A 22,410-nucleotide genomic window follows, 5' to 3' on the forward strand; every position below is an offset into this window, starting at 1 on the left:
TCTAACTGGTATTTCCTTGCGTTTACCTGCATTACCACTCAGTTCTCTAATCGATTCATATGCTATTCTTTGACTCTGTCCATCATTTTTGTTTATTAAGATTTCAGTCTCTGCAACCTTTTCATCCACACATCTTCTTTTATCTCTCCTAGCTAACCTTCTTACTTCTGAATTCAAACTCCAGTACGCAGCTCTTGCTAATTCAATCTCTCGTTCATCAACGCATTGCACATCACTCCTCAATTTAGCCTCACCTCTCTTTTTTATCATATCCCACGTTTCCTCTGATATCCATTTCTTTCTCCTGAATCTAGGTCTCCTTCCAATCGTACATTCAGCAGTCTCATGCAAAACTTTGTTCACATCCTCCCATATCTCATCTACACTTTTCTCCCCCTCTTCCAACGTTTCCAACACCAAAAACCTATTTCTGCATTCTAATCTGAATTCCTCCTTTTCTTCTCCTTCCCTTCTAAGCTTAACAATATCGTATCTACCAACACCAGATTTTTCCTTCTTCTGATTTTTAAGTTTAAACCTTATTTTTGCAATGCTGAGTTGATGGTCACTACCAATATCCGCTCCCCGTTTAACATGAACATCTAGCAGAGAACTTCTATGCCTCCTACTGATAGCGATGTGATCAATCTGATTTTTATATTTTCCACACGGCGACACCCAAGTTGTCTTGTGTATATTGCAATGCTGAAAGAGTGTGCCCCCGATGACTAAGTCATTTGCTAGACAGAAGCTTCCAAACCTCACTCCGTTTTCACTCATCCTACTACCAACTCCCATCTTACCCATACATGCCTCAAATCCCTCATTTGAACAGCCCATTACTGCATTAAAGTCTCCAACGCAGATCAAAACATCATGTCTAGGTACCCTTCCTACTCCTTCTTGCAACTTTTCATAAAATGTGTCTTTCCTTTCATCGAGTGCATCATTAGTAGGTGCATAACACACAAACAGACTGATGTTGCCATGATTTGATTTAAACCGTGCGTAAAACAATCGCTCATCTATAGGATCCCACTCACATAAAGCCTTTTTTGCCTTACAACCCAGCAACAATCCTACTCCCTGATAATGCATTCCGTCCAGTCGGCCAGATATCAATAAACGTATACCATCCTCCAAATCCAACTTATCGACTCCAGTTAATCTAGTTTCTGTCCGAGCACAAATATCAAGTCCGTAATTTTGAAAAACCTTCAGTAACTCATCGATTTTACCGTCATGATTTAGCGTTCTCACATTCCAGTTACCAATTTTAATTGTATTTTTTGCATTAACAAAGGAATTAGATTGTAACTGAGGCAACCGTGAGATTCTTAGCACCCACTGCCCATTTAAGGGCTGCACGGGACTGGGGGCCATTATTGTTCTTTCAGAGTCCATCAAGGTTTCTTTGGCTAACTTCCTGAACACCTCGCCATTGTGTTGCAGTCGCAGTAGGCAGCTAACTTGCCTGATTGCCCACACCCGAAAGACCCAGCTATGCTGTAGCCAGTCACGTGCCGGCATGCTTCCAAGCCATTTCACTCACACACACACACACACACACACACACACACACACACACACACATATATATATATATATATATATATATATATATATGATAAAAAAAAAAAGGAAATTAGAAGGGTCATTACGAGCTTGACTCAGTCCTGCTAAAACACACACACACACACACACACACACACACACTCACACGCCACGTGATGAGAGAGTTAACCAGAACTCTCCGATGTTCATGTACAGTACACACCCAGTCAACTATGGGGCAGAATTTTCAGTTTCTCTTTCCTAAACTACCATAACTGCACACATCACTACCACACACGCATGTATGCACGCTTAGTACGCCCACAGACAAAAACAGATAAAAAACACTGGATGTATGTGAGGTGCATTGAGAGTGTGGATGTTTCAAGGTGGGAATTGTTTGGCTAATGCTTTGTTTGTGTGTGTGTGTGTGTGTGTGTGTGTGTGTGTGTGTGTGTGCGTGTGTGTGAGTGTGTGTATGATAAAATGAAAGTTTGGTGAAGCGCTGGAAGTTTAATACGAGGTGAGATACGAGGTGAGATAGATGATGGAGTTCCCTCAGTCAACGCATAAACCACCAACACAAACCTCCATGGCTACGATCACAAACAACTTCCATCATCACAACCGCAACCATCGTCAAGAATGATTTGCAACCACTATTAATAACTCTGGTCAGTTGCATCAGTCATTACCACAACAACACAATCTCTACCATCGACACAGTCATCAGGTACGACCACACTCAAGCAGCACCACCAGAACCACCACCATTAGCACAACCAAGTTCCACAGCCACTACATCATCAACCATTAGTATAACCAGCCACCGCCATCATTACAGCCAGCCACCGCCATCACGAAAACCACCCACTGTCATCATCACATCCACCTACCGCTACCACCACAACCAGCCACCACCATCATCAAAACCACCCATCTCTATCACCACAAACACCCACTGATACCACCACAGTAACCCAACGCCCTCACCACGACCACTCACCCCTATCACCATAACCACCCACCGCCATCACCACAACCACCCACCGCCATCACAACAACCACCCACCGCCATCACCACAACCACACACCGCCACAACCACAACCAGCGACGGTCATCACCACAACTATCCACCGCCATCACCACAACCACCCACCCCAATCACCACAACCAACCACCGCGATCACCACAACCAACCACGCCACCACAACCACCCATCGCTACCACCACACCACCCACCGCCATCACCACAACTAACCACCGCTACAACCACAACCAGCCACCACCATCACCACAACCAGCCACCGCCATCACCACAAGCCAGCTACCGCCATCAACACAACCACCCATCGCTACCAGCACAGCCAGCCACCGCCATCACCACAACCAGCCACCGTCATCACCACAACCACCCATTGCCATCACCACAATCACCCACTGCCATCACCACAACCACCCACCGCTACCACCACAACCACCCACCGCTACCACCATTATCCACCGCTACAACCACAACCACCCACCTCCATCACCACAACCACCCACCACCATTACCACAACCACCTATCGTGTGTGTGTGTGTGTGTGTGTGTGTGTGTGTGTGTGTGTTACCCTCCTCAACAAGAAACTTGCCTTAAGGTGAAAAAAAAAAATAATGAAAGCATGAACGTTATATAAAAATTATAACCGTACCCAGTTTAGGACAATACCAACATTCTGTTTTCAATGTTTATATTCACACAATTTCATTCATCTCAGGATACTATAAACAGGAGGGGTTCGATACAGCCTTCATTAATCCCATCACAAGTAAAATGCTTTCCTAACGTGATTTATTAGTCTGTTAAAGACAAGAATAAATTAAACCTGACGTCCTAAAGCGAAAAGATTTAAGAACTATAAATCCAACTTTCATTTTGCACAGAAAACTAAACTCCTCGGGTCGTGCTCCTAGGCAAGTTCATTTCCATGCCAAGTAATAATCAGCACATCTCAAAGCACAAGAAGTTACATGAGACCCAGATGCAGATGGCCGGGGTATATTCAAGGTTAAGAATTTCACAGTCTTGAATATTGCTGTAGTGTGTGTGTGTGTGTGTGTGTGTGTGTGTGTGTGTGTGTGTGTGTGTGTGTGTGTGTGTGTGTGTGTGTGTGTGAGAGCGCTCGCGCCTGTAACAGTCCATATGTCTTCGCATATACAGTATGTGTCTTCCACTGTGTATGAATCTGTGCCTAAATTTAATCCAATTAAAACTCAGGTATATATATTTTTACTTTTTCATGTTTTCTGTTTTTGTATCCGGCTAACCCCATTCACCCTCTCAAGTCGATAACGTGCTCTGTATTTTTCTTCCTCTTGTCAGACGATTATATTCACACTGGGAGAGCTTTCTATTAGTGAACGGTTTAATGCCGGCTGTATCTAAATTATCCAGTTCAGTACGTCTCTCCTGTGCTGAAGAAAACCGTCTGTACATAGCAGAGATGAAAATGAAAATTGGATACTGTACTGAAGGGGATCGTCATCATTAATCTCAACCGGTTTTCCCCGCACATAAATGGAATGTAGAGTTTCCCGAATCTGACACAGGGAAGCATAAAACTAGGAGAGCTTTCACCAGTTAGTAACGGTCTCCATTACCCCTTCAGTTCGAGGGCTTAGAATGTGTTTTATTTTGTCTAACTCCGGACGACCAACCGAGATTAAGAGAGAGACCTCGGAGGTTAATGGATGCATTTAGACATCCTTCGTTTGTCCGATAATCATCTATTCATCCATCCATCTCTCTATCCTTCCGTCTATCCATCAGTTCATCACTCCATCTCCATCTTTTATCTTCACAAGCATCCATCCATCCTTCTCTCCATCTATTCATCCATCCATCTATCCATTTGTCTCTCCATCCTTCCTGACATCCATCCATCCATCTCTCCATCCTTCAGTCCAGACATACGTACAAATCTCACTGAAACCTTCCTTCCATATTACTATTTTATTATAGCTACGTCCACAGGGTTTACTTCACTCACAGGATTACTCACAGATCTCAGTGGATTTCAAAGACAGATTGTGAGATTGAAAAAAAAGACATATTTCTACCTGAGACTGTTTGTTGGTGAATACAAATGCAGTGAGAGAGAGAGAGAGAGAGAGAGAGACTGTGTGTGGGAGGGGGTGAATTAATGCTTATTAGAATAGTTGCTTTTGTATGCGTATGTGTACTTGATCTATAAAAGCATTAATGTGCGTGTGTGTCCATGCGTTTATCGGATTGTGTGTGTGTGTGTGTGTGTGTGTGTGTGTGTGTATGTGTGTGTGTGTGTGTGTGTGTGTGTGTATGTGTGTGTGTGTGTGTGTGAATTTATGCTTATTAGTATAATTGCTTTTGTATGTGTGTGTGTTCGTGATCTATGAAAGCATCGATGTGCACATGTGTCCATGCGTTTATCGGATTGTTTGTGTGTGTGTGTGTGTGTGTGTGTGTGTGTGTGTGTGTGTGTGTGTATCAGACCTTGTTTGCAAACACCAGTGTGTGTGTGTGTGTGTGTGTGTGTGTGTGTGTGTGTGTGTGTGTGTGTGTGTGTGTGTGTGTGTGTGTGTGTGTGTTTGAGGTCAGCACAGTTAAATCATTTGTTTTCTGTCTTGAGTGCAAAGCAGTCTTTTGTATCTTAACAGGGTACTCATATTTAATATACTTGTCTGCATTAGTTTTCTCCTGTTCGTTTTATATATATATATATATATATATATATATATATATATATATATATATATATATATAAGAAACAATGAAACTAAGGCCAGGAGCCCGCAGGATTGTTTCCTCTAAGAAAAAATAAAGGCAAGATAACAGAGAGCCAAATTCAAGATCTGTTCATTTCGAGATGTCTGAACAAACTGCGTTTGAAAGACTGGAGATCATGGCAGTAGGTAACACCGACAGGAGTCAGTTCCAGAGTTCACCTGTTGCATATGTGAAGGACTTGAGTAATGGTTAACTCTTGCATGACAGAGTTGGACAGAGAAGCGATGAGAGTTTGTTGCTAAACGGGAGCTAGGCACCCGCTGCAGTGGTGGAGGGATTTAAGCAAACTGTTCAAAGGATCAGTGACCATTGAAGTAGCTATAGATAAGAGGTAAAGACGATACAGTGGGGTGAAGCGACAGAAGCTGAAGGGGGCCTGTAAAAGGAGAGGAGTTAATATTACGAAACTCCTTTGACTCCACCCTCTTGAGAAGAGCTGTATGCGGGAAGCCTCCCCACACAATAGCATACTCTATACAGAGGCGAATAAAACCCGTGAATAAAACCAACAATTGTGCAGGGGTTAAGAAGGCACAGAGTCGGCTTGGCGCACCTAATCTCTTGGAAGAATATTTTACAAGAGGTACTATGATCTATTCAAGCTATATCCAGCTAGAATGAAACCACAAGTATTTTTAAAGGCGATACAGAATTGGGTAGGGTATTGTTAAAGATTTAAGGATACTCCTGTGGAAGATTTTATTGGGTTGAAAGATGTAAACACTGAGATTTTGATGCCTTAAAAACAAGATTGCTCATACCCCAGTCAGAGATATGATCGAAGTGTGACATTAGGTGTGACATAGCCTCATATTTTGTTTATTGGCCTAACTGCTGAGATGGACGCTGTGTTCCTGTAATTGTTACCAAAACATTTAAATATTTTAACGTTCCTGTAACTGTTACCAAAAGGTTTAAATATTTTAAAATAACTACAGTAAGGTTATAAAACATATATTGATCGCTATAATGGCTGTAGATAACCCTTAATGTGTAATACTGAGGATATTACTCATAACTCGTTTGACGTTCAGCTACGCTGAGTTACTAACGCATTGTGTGAGGGTAGATACAGGCACCTATTATAACAAACAGTTCTTTACGCAGCCACGAGAGATAGATATACAGAGAGAGAGAGAGGGAGAGAGAGAGAGAGAGAGAGAGACGAGCCTAGTGTTATGAGCCCGGCAAACATGTGTTAGTGAGGAGTTACCAACTCAGAATGACTCTTCTTCACAAAAGACTACACGTCCCCCAAATTCTAATGACTTGTCAGCATACTTGAGCGCATACTCCATCCTGTCCTAGATGTTACGGTCGCTAAGCTCCTGCTGTGTGGCTGGCCTACGACGTTTGCAACTCCTGCTGTGATGCCTGTTACACACGGTTTGGGTGCTGCACTGTAGACCCAAGTTACTGTGAATGCTGGCAGGGGATGCGATAGGTGCATATGGCCGAGGTATAAAAACAGCAAAACACACATATGCTAAGGTATGGTTGACGGTTATCAGTACTGTATTATGTGACTTTTGTGTATATACCGTATGCAGTTATACTCCATATGTAATAACCGTATATGATAACAATCTAGTACAATATTATGTCACTCATAACATATAATATGGTCTTCGTCTGCGGTGACGCGGCATTTGTGCCAGACTAGTGGCATGTCGTCTAAAGCACAGGTGTCTGTGTCACGGGGTTTTTATATTATATCACTGTGTTTTTAAAATAAATGCTTAAATATTATTTAATTGATATTAATATTCATTAATATTAAACAGCAGGGACAATGATCGTCTTGCAACATCAAGCAATGATTACTTTACGCTGACTTGCTACGATTATCTAAGAACGAGAATTTATAAACTTTCTCAACAGTACACAGCAGAGACTAATTACTCACAATTGCTGAATTACTGTACTGTTAGCCTCTGGAGAAAGTTACTTCACCCCTGACAATAAATAACTAATACTAACATCAGGTTCTTGCCGATGCTTAACTCCTATGGCACAATGGATTTTAAGTTAATACAACAAGACTGGTCTAAGTACCAGTTATGAATAGTAAAACGTTTATGCAAGCTAGGAGCTATATGGAAAATAAGCTTAATTTAGAGAAATGAAACAAGATTTTACTTTACACTGAGCTCAAGAAAAAGAACTGTTAAATTTATTGATTACAAAAAATAAATTTAACGTTACAATTCAAATCAAATCAATGAAACGCACTCACTCACTCACACAAAAGCTAAATACTTACGCCTAGGAAAAACACCTTAATTAAATTCTTAAGACTACAAAATACACAAAGGAAATGCCAGTCGATGAATGCTATGTATCACCCGGGGGGTGGGAGTTTGGATTAACTGTACTAGTGGAGTTTGGGTGCTAGCTGACCTCTCACAATTCTTGAGCACAGGACCTCTCTCCGTCAAAGCCACAACTAGACTGAATTCAAATGATATATAGGCAGGACGCACAAGCCACCGGAAGAAGGCGTGGCTAACGGTTGAGGGAAGCAGAGGCGAACAATAAAGAAACAATTGTATCGCTCAGTAGAGCACTTAGTGACGTGCATTAAATCGGTCACTTTTGAAAGTGACGAATGTTTTGGAAAGTATACCCCGAAATGGAGGAAGAAACGGTTAGCTGAGCGATACACAGTGAGTTTTCCACTAATAGTTCGTGGCTTCTCACAAAAGGGAAACGTTAATAGAAGCAAGCTTGAGGGAAAAACTCCGTGATGACGGTGAAAATCCTGTACTCAGGTCAAACTGAGCGAAAAGTCGCTACAATTACACTGACAACTAATTGTTGTGTAGCGTGATGTATGTAATACACGGTGTAGATGTGACAGTTGTAGTGTAACTGTTCCTACGTGTAAAATGACATAGTAATAATAACATGGCGACGACGAAGGCAGAGAAGAGGCGGCAGCGTGCGGCAGACGATCAGCTGGCCCGCACAGCAAAACTGCTACACCCATTGCTGACCCTGCAAAACCAATTGAGGTGGAGCATCAAAAGTGTCAATGAGACAAAATTTTATTATGTTACAATTACTCTCTCTGCCTAGCAGTCAGTGCTACGACGTACATTCGAGGTCGCCATTAATTATAGCACACGATTATGGTCGGCAAGTTGAGAATCCCTGTGCAAACTTGGGTCTTCCATAGCCTCGAACCGCACAAGGGTCCTCAACCTTTATTCCTAAATTTCCGACAGAGGATGCCTATCCTGGTGAAATATTATTCGCCCATCACACTAAAACAGAAAATGGGAGGAAGTGCCTTAACCTACAGTACTTATATTAGTATCGGAGAGCTGAGAATCCTTGTGCAAACTTGGGTCTTCCATAGCCTCAAGTCGCCTCTGCGGAATTCTCACTTCCCCCTTAACCTACAATACTTATATTAGTATCGGGGAGCTGAGAATCCTTGTGCAAACTTGGGTCTTCCATAGCCTCAAGTCGCCTCTGTGGAGTTCTCTCTCGAACTTCCCCCTTAACCTACAGTACTTATATTAGTATCGGGAAGCTGAGAATCCTTGTGCAAACTTGGGTCTTCCATAGCCTCAAGTCGCCTCTGCGGAGTTCTCTCTCGAACTTCCCCCTTAACCTACAGTACTTATATTAGTATCGGGGAGCTGAGAATCCTTGTGCAAACTTGGGTCTTCCATTGCCTCAAGTCGCCTCTGCGGAGTTCTCTCTTCCCCCTTAACCTACAGTACACGTGTATGTACAGGCCCTGGACATACTGTGTCCTGTGGGGACAACAAGTGAGACGTCAGGTCTACACTTTTGACTGGGAACCAGGCTGGTCCTTGGATTACTCAAATAAAAGCTAGAAACCCTGGTGAAATATTATTCGCCCATGTTAGTCAGCAGTTAGTAGGCGAGACATCAGGTCTGCACCTACGTTATCACTTCCCTTGATGTATCTCACAACAAGGTTAAACTGCTGTAAATACAGTGTCCAGCGTGTCAATCTTGCATTAGCCGTCTTGGTCGTGCTAAGACTAATGAGTGGCATATGGTCAGTTTCCAGAACAAATGATGCCCCAAATAAATAATAATAATATTTTTTAACACCATCAACCACAGCCAAGAGTTCCTTCTCAACAGTACTGTAATTCCTCTCGGCGGGTTTTAGCCTACGGCTGTGGTATGCCACTGGGAAGATTCCACCTTCCGATTCCTGCATCAATACGGCACCTACTCCATCTTGTGAAGCATCAGTGCGCAGTATGAAAGGTTTGCTGGAATCAGGCAACTGCAAAATAGGCTCCTTGCACAACATATTCTTGAGGGTGGCAAAAGATCTCTCTTGCGCTTCTCCCCACTCAATGGTGTTTGGAGCATATTTCCGTAGCGCTTCGTACAACGGTTGGGCAATGAGAGCAAAGTTGGGGATAAAACTCCTATAATATCCCACTAGGCCAAGAAATGCCCTAACCTGTTTCTTGGTCACGGGTCTCGGGGCTTCTTTAACCTTCCTGATCTTGTCACTCTGACACCTGCAATGATTGTTGCCAACAATATGACCGAGGAACTCCACCTCACCGTGAGCAATCTTGCATTTGCTAGGCTTCACAGTCATGTTGAAACTCTGGAGTCTACTGAAGACAATTTCCAAGAGTCTGAGGTGCTCCTCCAATGTGGTGGAATGAACGAGGACATCGTCAACGAACATCTCTACTCCTACAATACCATGGAGCACTTGTCTCATGGCACGATTGAATACTGCTGGGGAATTGGTAAGTCCAAATGGGAGGACTTTATACTGGTACAACCCCCTAGGAGTAGCAAAGGCAGTGAACTGACGACTCTCAGGATGAAGGGGAAGCAAAGGCAGTGAACTGACGACTCTCAGGATGAAGGGGAATCTGGAAGAATCCCTTCGCTAGGTCGAGCTTCGTGAAATATCGTGACCCTGCCAGCTTGGAGAAGATGGCAATATGGTCACCCATTGGCTCAGCATCCACTTTGGTGATTGCATTGAGCCTTCTATAGTCGCCACAAATCCTGACTCCACCATCTTTCTTGCGGACTACTACCATCGGACTACAGTAAGGAGATGAGGACTTTTCGATAATGCCTGCAGTCTCCATGTCATCAATTTCCTTATCTACTGCACCCTGTAGTCGCATGGGAATTGGATATGGCTTAACCTTTATAGGAGCATTGCTGGTCAACTCAATTTTATGACACGCAACCTTTGCAAGTCTAGATTGGTCTGAGAAGACATCAGCATACTGACAGAGCAGTGACCATACGGCATTTTGGTCCCCTACTGCTAAGTCAGGGTTAAGTAAAACATCTCCGACAGTCTCTTCCTGATGGGACTGAGCGGTTAAGGGCTCGTCATCATGGTCATCAGCTGGGATCACCACAGCTGCCCCGGTTTCTTCCAGTGGCTGGTCACTATCATCAGCTACTCGTAGGCCAGTCTCCTTGGGATCTGACTCATGATAAGCCTTCAACATGTTAATGTGGAACCTTTTACGAAGATTCCCCATCTGTATTATGTAGTTGAGGTCTGAAATGAGCTCTACTACATCGAATGGACCCTTCCACTGCGCCAACAACTTGTTCTGGGCAGTGGGGAGTAATACCAAGCATTTATCGCCTGGACTAAACTTCCGAAGCTTTGCCTTCTTATCGTAATAAGCCTTTTGAACTTCACGCGCCTTGATCAGTTCTTCCTTAGCTAACTCGCACGTCGACTGGAGGTGGTCAGCCAAATCAACGACATAGGTGTAGGTGGTCTTGACTTCAGGGTCGGGTTCTTCATCGTCCCATAACTCACGAAGGACTTGAAGTGGGCCCCGGACCGACCTCCCATACACCAGTTCAAAGGGTGAGAATTTCAATGAATGCTGTGGGGCTTCTCAATAAGCAAATAGAAGAGGAGCAATGAACCGCGGCCATTCCTTTGGCTGTTCGGCGGTCATGCACCTCAACATCTTGAGAGTTCCATTGAACCTCTCACACAACCCGTTACACATGGGATGATATGGCGTAGTTCGTAAGCCTCGGATGGACAGCAACCTGAACGTTTCGTTCATCATTGCCGAAGTGAACTGCGAACCCCGGTCGCTAAAGACTTCCTTAGGGATACCTACACGACAGAACACTTCAATTAATGCCTCAGCAACAGTGACGGCCTCTATATTCTTAAGGGCCACGGCTTCAGGCCACCGTGTGCTGAAATCAACTATAGTGAGGATATACTTTGATCCATCACTAGCCCTAGGAGAGATTGGCCCAACTATGTCAACTGCTACTCTCTCGAACGGTTCAGAGATTACGGGCATTGGCTTCAATGGAGCAGGACGGACACGTCCCTGGTCAGTGGTACGCTGACACACATCACAGGAACGTACGAGCCTTGTTATTTCCCGTCCCATTCCTGGCCAGAAAAAGTCAGCATGGATGCGGTCAGAGGTCTTCTTTTGACCCATGTGACCTCCCATCGCTGAACAGTGACCTAATTCAAACACTGCTCGGCGATACTTTCCAGGAACGACAAACTGCAGTCGAACCTCACCCTGGGGTGTCTGTGACTCACGGTACAGCCGTCCTCGCTTACGAAGGAACCTGGCTTGTCCTCCCCTTGAATACTTGATCACTTTACCCTCCAGCTTCTTGCGCACTGAGGCAAGTGTCGAGTCAGTCTGTTGCTCTTGGACAAGTATAGGACTACATAATAGATAGATAGATAAATAGATAGATAGAAGCAGGAAGTCAGATGATGAGAAGGTGTTGTGTCTGCGAGAATCGAGCAGTGCTAAACATGCTTACACACTCTTAACACTGAGGAAAGCTGACGACAGTGGCCAGTAAGGAGATGATGCAGTTAGCTGTCAGCAGTCCTCTAGTGAACAAAGACCTAGTCCATCCACGAGGAACACATGTGACACACCCCTGCTATACCAGAATTTAGGAAAGAGAGCTCAGACGGAGATTAGCCACAGAAGAGGCAACAGAGGAGTAGACAGGCCTCAGAGGAGACAGGTGACGGGAGATGGGCTTGGCAATTTGAGAGAGAGAGAGACAGATAGCGAGACAGGGAGGTAGCTACCCGGGACTTATATTCGTTCCGTGTGAGAGACTTGTTAATATTTCCAAGACAAATAAAAATAGTCCCATACTATTCTTTACCTCTCCTGTCACTACATGACATTTGGTGGGGAAGCTACTACAAGATATAAAAGCCGCTCGACCACAAGTCTAAAATATACTTCTCTACAAGTAATTACAAAGTCTTTATGACATTTGGTAGCAGCGAACGTATACGAACCTCGTCTACGAATCAACATTAAATTCCTACAAAGTATCAAGATTGAAAACAAGAATATCTCTCTTAACCAACAACATAACCAGCTCCTGACGCTTCTCTCCATCAAGCCCCCTCCGTCTCCCAGATCATCATGCTGATGCAGAGGTTAAGAGATCACACGACGCCTTGCAAGTAGCTTAACGACAAACCAGCAAATCTGCGGACATCGTCTCCGAATTAAAAGCAAATTTCTACAAAAGCAACCGAGACTACAAGATTAGCTTCAGTTCTACATTGAATCCTACAAAATACAGCCTACAGTGCAAATAGTCTACAAGTCTATGATGAATCAGCGAACTACAGCCATCTACAATCAACTACAATTAACAACTCTACGTCGTCTGTATAATCTTCTACACGCACCTACAAGTAGCGGCAGTCTTCATCCCACAACGAGTAAATCACTAGAGAAAAGGACCGAGAAAACATCGACATAGAAAACCGGAACAAACAAACGAAGAGTGAGACACGACTCATAACTCATCTTACTCACTCATCTTCACTCAAGTTACTCATCGCTACTCATTCACTCACCACAGCTACCAGTGTGGGAAGTTGAGGTCATCATGCGTGCTTGCTGAACAGACGCCACGTCAGTCAACACACCACCTGCACCACCACTCACACCATTCCCACCACGGTAAAAATTAGTGAGTTACATAGTTACTTCATTTATACAATACACAGTGATAGACAATAAGCTTCTGCACAAACATATAAAACGTGCTGTATAGTTACAGTTTAAATACACATACTTACTTCCGTTATCTGCATAACTCAAACACTAAATAATCACCAACAATAAATATTCTACACTGTATATATTCATTCATTTATTATAACATTTATTTACTACCAACGAGTATTACCATTTATACCTACATAAAATACTTGTTTCATACATAAAACTATACATTATTACATCTACAAAGTAATAAAGAAAATATACCATCACAGTTACTCAGTGAGCGATTAAAAGAACTGTATTTAACATTTATTAATTAAAGCTACCTAGTGGAAACAGATAAATTAAATTACAAGGTAAACTAGAAGAAAAAAAAAAAATGGCCAACACAAATGCCGTTAGCAAGAGTGAACATCTTCAACACAATCGTGAAGACAATGATTTCCACACAGTGCTGACACACATATTACTCACGATAGGTACAGGTGAACAACAAATCAGTGTATATAGTTAATACTGTATATATGTATATATTTTTTATATAAAATAAAATATGGGACTATATAATATCGTTTTCAATAATATCTGTGCAATATAAACTAAACTTTAAAAAAAAGTATCCCAAGGAAATTAGCCAGCAATTATGTAACCATGAACAACATGGAAAAAGTGTACACAAGCAAAGAGAAACAAACTATAGAAAATCAATAAAAAAATAAAAAAAATAAAAAAGAAAAGAAAGAAAGAAAGAAAAGTAAGAAAGAAAAAAGAGAAATAGAGTAAGATCACATAACAAACAAATGAAAATAAGTGTAAATGTTACTATATATGCCAAAATACCACATAAACTACAAACAAAAAAGCAAATTGTGTCTCCACAAACAAGTGGCATGACACATCATCACTATCATCGACCGCAGCATATGTTAGGACTGCAGTTATTACAATTTTGTTACTCCATATTACAATTATGTACCTACAAACGATATGTAACAATTATGTAACGACAAACGATTGCATTATGTTACACTTTGCCAATTATGTAACAGTTGCATTAACAAGATGTAACTTTTATGTAACTTTAACCACAATTATGTACCTACAAACGATATGTAACAATTATGTAACGACAAACGATTGCATTATGTTACACTTTCCCAATTATGTAACAGTTGCATTAACAAGATGTAACTTTTATGTAACTTTAACTACAATTATAAGGCCAAGACACTTATGTAATAGTTGCATTAACAAATGTAACTACAATTATAAGGCCAACACAATTATGCATTACCACAATATTTTGTAACAATTCATAAAATGTTACAATTATGTAGTACCACAATGTTAGTACAATATTATGTCATACAATTATAGCACAATTCTATATTACCAGTATCATCATACAAGTTAGGTGAAATATTAGACATTACTAAAGTGATAACTCAAATATGTAATGTATAACCTAGCAATATTACCATTGCACAATTATATGCGTACGTCTGTTGTACATGCACGTCATACAAAGTGTTATACAACAACCATTGTATTTATTCAAATATGTATACAACTTGTTTAAAATGTAATATTACTGAATAATCACTATTTACTATGAATAATATATGTATACATTATTCATACAATTATGTTACTTTTACAATATTATGTATTTCACTTAATTAGCTTATAAGTTCATTATAATGTGTATGTAGTATGTATTAATATATTATAACTATTAAATGTCGATGGTACGCCATTTTCGCGCGACCGAGCAGATATAGGACTACATAATAGATAGATAGATAAATAGATAGATAGAAGCAGGAAGTCAGATGATGAGAAGGTGTTGTGTCTGCGAGAATCGAGCAGTGCTAAACATGCTTACACACTCTTAACACTGAGGAAAGCTGACGACAGCGGCCAGTAAGGAGATGATGCAGTTACTGTAGCTGTCAGCAGTCCTCTAGTGAACAAAGACCTAGTCCATCCACGAGGAACACATGTGACACACCCCTGCTATACCAGAATTTAGGAAAGAGAGCTCAGATGGAGATTAGCCACAGAAGAGGCAACAGAGGAGTAGACAGGCCTCAGAGGAGACAGGTGACGGGAGATGGGCTTGGCAATTTGAGAGAGAGAGACAGATAGCGAGACAGGGAGGTAGCTACCCGGGACTTATATTCGTTCCGTGTGAGAGACTTGTTAATATTTCCAAGACAAATAAAAATAGTCCCATACTATTCTTTACCTCTCCTGTCACTACATGACATTTGGTGGGGAAGCTACTACAAGATATAAAAGCCGCTCGACCACAAGTCTAAAATATACTTCTCTACAAGTAATTACAAAGTCTTTATGACATTTGGTAGCAGCGAACGTATACGAACCTCGTCTACGAATCAACATTAAATTCCTACAAAGTATCAAGATTGAAAACAAGAATATCTCTCTTAACCAACAACATAACCAGCTCCTGACGCTTCTCTCCATCAAGCCCCCTCCGTCTCCCAGATCATCATGCTGATGCAGAGGTTAAGAGATCACACGACGCCTTGCAAGTAGCTTAACGACAAACCAGCAAATCTGCGGACATCGTCTCCGAATTAAAAGCAAATTTCTACAAAAGCAACCGAGACTACAAGATTAGCTTCAGTTCTACATTGAATCCTACAAAATACAGCCTACAGTGCAAATAGTCTACAAGTCTACGACGAATCAGCGAACTACAGCCATCTACAATCAACTACAATTAACAACTCTACGTCGTCTGTATAATCTTCTACACGCACCTACAAGTAGCGGCAGTCTTCATCCCACAACGAGTAAATCACTAGAGAAAAGGACCGAGAAAACATCGACATAGAAAACCGGAACAAACAAACGAAGAGTGAGACACGACTCATAACTCATCTTACTCACTCATCTTCACTCAAGTTACTCATCGCTACTCATTCACTCACCACAGCTACCAGTGTGGGAAGTTGAGGTCATCATGCGTGCTTGCTGAACAGACGCCACGTCAGTCAACACACCACCTGCACCACCACTCACACCATTCCCACCACGGTAAAAATTAGTGAGTTACATAGTTACTTCATTTATACAATACACAGTGATAGACAATAAGCTTCTGCACAAACATATAAAACGTGCTGTATAGTTACAGTTTAAATACACATACTTACTTCCGTTATCTGCATAACTCAAACACTAAATAATCACCAACAATAAATATTCTACACTGTATATATTCATTCATTTATTATAACATTTATTTACTACCAACGAGTATTACCATTTATACCTACATAAAATACTTGTTTCATACATAAAACTATACATTATTACATCTACAAAGTAATAAAGAAAATATACCATCACAGTTACTCAGTGAGCGATTAAAAGAACTGTATTTAACATTTATTAATTAAAGCTACCTAGTGGAAACAGATAAATTAAATTACAAGGTAAACTAGAAGAAAAAAAAAAAATGGCCAACACAAATGCCGTTAGCAAGAGTGAACATCTTCAACACAATCGTGAAGACAATGATTTCCACACAGTGCTGACACACATATTACTCACGATAGGTACAGGTGAACAACAAATCAGTGTATATAGTTAATACTGTATATATGTATATATTTTTTATATAAAATAAAATATGGGACTATATAATATCGTTTTCAATAATATCTGTGCAATATAAACTAAACTTTAAAAAAAAGTATCCCAAGGAAATTAGCCAGCAATTATGTAACCATGAACAACATGGAAAAAGTGTACACAAGCAAAGAGAAACAAACTATAGAAAATCAATAAAAAAAAAATAAAAAAAAACTAAAAAGAAAAGAAAGAAAGAAAGAAAAGTAAGAAAGAAAAAAGAGAAATAGAGTAAGATCACATAACAAACAAATGAAAATAAGTGTAAATGTTACTATATATGCCAAAATACCACATAAACTACAAACAAAAAAGCAAATTGTGTCTCCACAAACAAGTGGCATGACACATCATCACTATCATCGACCGCAGCATATGTTAGGACTGCAGTTATTACAATTTTGTTACTCCATATTACAATTATGTACCTACAAACGATATGTAACAATTATGTAACGACAAACGATTGCATTATGTTACACTTTGCCAATTATGTAACAGTTGCATTAACAAGATGTAACTTTTATGTAACTTTAACCACAATTATGTACCTACAAACGATATGTAACAATTATGTAACGACAAACGATTGCATTATGTTACACTTTGCCAATTATGTAACAGTTGCATTAACAAGATGTAACTTTTATGTAACTTTAACTACAATTATAAGGCCAAGACACTTATGTAATAGTTGCATTAACAAATGTAACTACAATTATAAGGCCAACACAATTATGCATTACCACAATATTTTGTAACAATTCATAAAATGTTACAATTATGTAGTACCACAATGTTAGTACAATATTATGTCATACAATTATAGCACAATTCTATATTACCAGTATCATCATACAAGTTAGGTGAAATATTAGACATTACTAAAGTGATAACTCAAATATGTAATGTATAACCTAGCAATATTACCATTGCACAATTATATGCGTACGTCTGTTGTACATGCACGTCATACAAAGTGTTATACAACAACCATTGTATTTATTCAAATATGTATACAACTTGTTTAAAATGTAATATTACTGAATAATCACTATTTACTATGAATAATATATGTATACATTATTCATACAATTATGTTACTTTTACAATATTATGTATTTCACTTAATTAGCTTATAAGTTCATTATAATGTGTATGTAGTATGTATTAATATATTATAACTATTAAATGTCGATGGTACGCCATTTTCGCGCGACCGAGCAGATATAGGACTACATAATAGATAGATAGATAAATAGATAGATAGAAGCAGGAAGTCAGATGATGAGAAGGTGTTGTGTCTGCGAGAATCGAGCAGTGCTAAACATGCTTACACACTCTTAACACTGAGGAAAGCTGACGACAGCGGCCAGTAAGGAGATGATGCAGTTACTGTAGCTGTCAGCAGTCCTCTAGTGAACAAAGACCTAGTCCATCCACGAGGAACACATGTGACACACCCCTGCTATACCAGAATTTAGGAAAGAGAGCTCAGATGGAGATTAGCCACAGAAGAGGCAACAGAGGAGTAGACAGGCCTCAGAGGAGACAGGTGACGGGAGATGGGCTTGGCAATTTGAGAGAGAGAGACAGATAGCGAGACAGGGAGGTAGCTACCCGGGACTTATATTCGTTCCGTGTGAGAGACTTGTTAATATTTCCAAGACAAATAAAAATAGTCCCATACTATTCTTTACCTCTCCTGTCACTACATGACATTTGGTGGGGAAGCTACTACAAGATATAAAAGCCGCTCGACCACAAGTCTAAAATATACTTCTCTACAAGTAATTACAAAGTCTTTATGACATTTGGTAGCAGCGAACGTATACGAACCTCGTCTACGAATCAACATTAAATTCCTACAAAGTATCAAGATTGAAAACAAGAATATCTCTCTTAACCAACAACATAACCAGCTCCTGACGCTTCTCTCCATCAAGCCCCCTCCGTCTCCCAGATCATCATGCTGATGCAGAGGTTAAGAGATCACACGACGCCTTGCAAGTAGCTTAACGACAAACCAGCAAATCTGCGGACATCGTCTCCGAATTAAAAGCAAATTTCTACAAAAGCAACCGAGACTACAAGATTAGCTTCAGTTCTACATTGAATCCTACAAAATACAGCCTACAGTGCAAATAGTCTACAAGTCTACGACGAATCAGCGAACTACAGCCATCTACAATCAACTACAATTAACAACTCTACGTCGTCTGTATAATCTTCTACACGCACCTACAAGTAGCGGCAGTCTTCATCCCACAACGAGTAAATCACTAGAGAAAAGGACCGAGAAAACATCGACATAGAAAACCGGAACAAACAAACGAAGAGTGAGACACGACTCATAACTCATCTTACTCACTCATCTTCACTCAAGTTACTCATCGCTACTCATTCACTCACCACAGCTACCAGTGTGGGAAGTTGAGGTCATCATGCGTGCTTGCTGAACAGACGCCACGTCAGTCAACACACCACCTGCACCACCACTCACACCATTCCCACCACGGTAAAAATTAGTGAGTTACATAGTTACTTCATTTATACAATACACAGTGATAGACAATAAGCTTCTGCACAAACATATAAAACGTGCTGTATAGTTACAGTTTAAATACACATACTTACTTCCGTTATCTGCATAACTCAAACACTAAATAATCACCAACAATAAATATTCTACACTGTATATATTCATTCATTTATTATAACATTTATTTACTACCAACGAGTATTACCATTTATACCTACATAAAATACTTGTTTCATACATAAAACTATACATTATTACATCTACAAAGTAATAAAGAAAATATACCATCACAGTTACTCAGTGAGCGATTAAAAGAACTGTATTTAACATTTATTAATTAAAGCTACCTAGTGGAAACAGATAAATTAAATTACAAGGTAAACTAGAAGAAAAAAAAAATGGCCAACACAAATGCCGTTAGCAAGAGTGAACATCTTCAACACAATCGTGAAGACAATGATTTCCACACAGTGCTGACACACATATTACTCACGATAGGTACAGGTGAACAACAAATCAGTGTATATAGTTAATACTGTATATATGTATATATTTTTTATATAAAATAAAATATGGGACTATATAATATCGTTTTCAATAATATCTGTGCAATATAAACTAAACTTTAAAAAAAAGTATCCCAAGGAAATTAGCCAGCAATTATGTAACCATGAACAACATGGAAAAAGTGTACACAAGCAAAGAGAAACAAACTATAGAAAATCAATAAAAAAAAAGAAAAAAAAAAGAAAAAGAAAAGAAAGAAAGAAAGAAAAGTAAGAAAGAAAAAAGAGAAATAGAGTAAGATCACATAACAAACAAATGAAAATAAGTGTAAATGTTACTATATATGCCAAAATACCACATAAACTACAAACAAAAAAGCAAATTGTGTCTCCACAAACAAGTGGCATGACACATCATCACTATCATCGACCGCAGCATATGTTAGGACTGCAGTTATTACAATTTTGTTACTCCATATTACAATTATGTACCTACAAACGATATGTAACAATTATGTAACGACAAACGATTGCATTATGTTACACTTTGCCAATTATGTAACAGTTGCATTAACAAGATGTAACTTTTATGTAACTTTAACCACAATTATGTACCTACAAACGATATGTAACAATTATGTAACGACAAACGATTGCATTATGTTACACTTTGCCAATTATGTAACAGTTGCATTAACAAGATGTAACTTTTATGTAACTTTAACTACAATTATAAGGCCAAGACACTTATGTAATAGTTGCATTAACAAATGTAACTACAATTATAAGGCCAACACAATTATGCATTACCACAATATTTTGTAACAATTCATAAAATGTTACAATTATGTAGTACCACAATGTTAGTACAATATTATGTCATACAATTATAGCACAATTCTATATTACCAGTATCATCATACAAGTTAGGTGAAATATTAGACATTACTAAAGTGATAACTCAAATATGTAATGTATAACCTAGCAATATTACCATTGCACAATTATATGCGTACGTCTGTTGTACATGCACGTCATACAAAGTGTTATACAACAACCATTGTATTTATTCAAATATGTATACAACTTGTTTAAAATGTAATATTACTGAATAATCACTATTTACTATGAATAATATATGTATACATTATTCATACAATTATGTTACTTTTACAATATTATGTATTTCACTTAATTAGCTTATAAGTTCATTATAATGTGTATGTAGTATGTATTAATATATTATAACTATTAAATGTCGATGGTACGCCATTTTCGCGCGACCGAGCAGATATAGGACTACATAATAGATAGATAGATAAATAGATAGATAGAAGCAGGAAGTCAGATGATGAGAAGGTGTTGTGTCTGCGAGAATCGAGCAGTGCTAAACATGCTTACACACTCTTAACACTGAGGAAAGCTGACGACAGCGGCCAGTAAGGAGATGATGCAGTTACTGTAGCTGTCAGCAGTCCTCTAGTGAACAAAGACCTAGTCCATCCACGAGGAACACATGTGACACACCCCTGCTATACCAGAATTTAGGAAAGAGAGCTCAGATGGAGATTAGCCACAGAAGAGGCAACAGAGGAGTAGACAGGCCTCAGAGGAGACAGGTGACGGGAGATGGGCTTGGCAATTTGAGAGAGAGAGACAGATAGCGAGACAGGGAGGTAGCTACCCGGGACTTATATTCGTTCCGTGTGAGAGACTTGTTAATATTTCCAAGACAAATAAAAATAGTCCCATACTATTCTTTACCTCTCCTGTCACTACATGACATTTGGTGGGGAAGCTACTACAAGATATAAAAGCCGCTCGACCACAAGTCTAAAATATACTTCTCTACAAGTAATTACAAAGTCTTTATGACATTTGGTAGCAGCGAACGTATACGAACCTCGTCTACGAATCAACATTAAATTCCTACAAAGTATCAAGATTGAAAACAAGAATATCTCTCTTAACCAACAACATAACCAGCTCCTGACGCTTCTCTCCATCAAGCCCCTCCGTCTCCCAGATCATCATGCTGATGCAGAGGTTAAGAGATCACACGACGCCTTGCAAGTAGCTTAACGACAAACCAGCAAATCTGCGGACATCGTCTCCGAATTAAAAGCAAATTTCTACAAAAGCAACCGAGACTACAAGATTAGCTTCAGTTCTACATTGAATCCTACAAAATACAGCCTACAGTGCAAATAGTCTACAAGTCTACGACGAATCAGCGAACTACAGCCATCTACAATCAACTACAATTAACAACTCTACGTCGTCTGTATAATCTTCTACACGCACCTAC

Source organism: Coenobita brevimanus, chromosome 74, assembly GCF_032717465.1.
Source record: "Coenobita brevimanus isolate Jiangsu-jjx chromosome 74, ASM3271746v2, whole genome shotgun sequence".
NCBI classification, from domain to species: domain Eukaryota; kingdom Metazoa; phylum Arthropoda; class Malacostraca; order Decapoda; family Coenobitidae; genus Coenobita; species Coenobita brevimanus.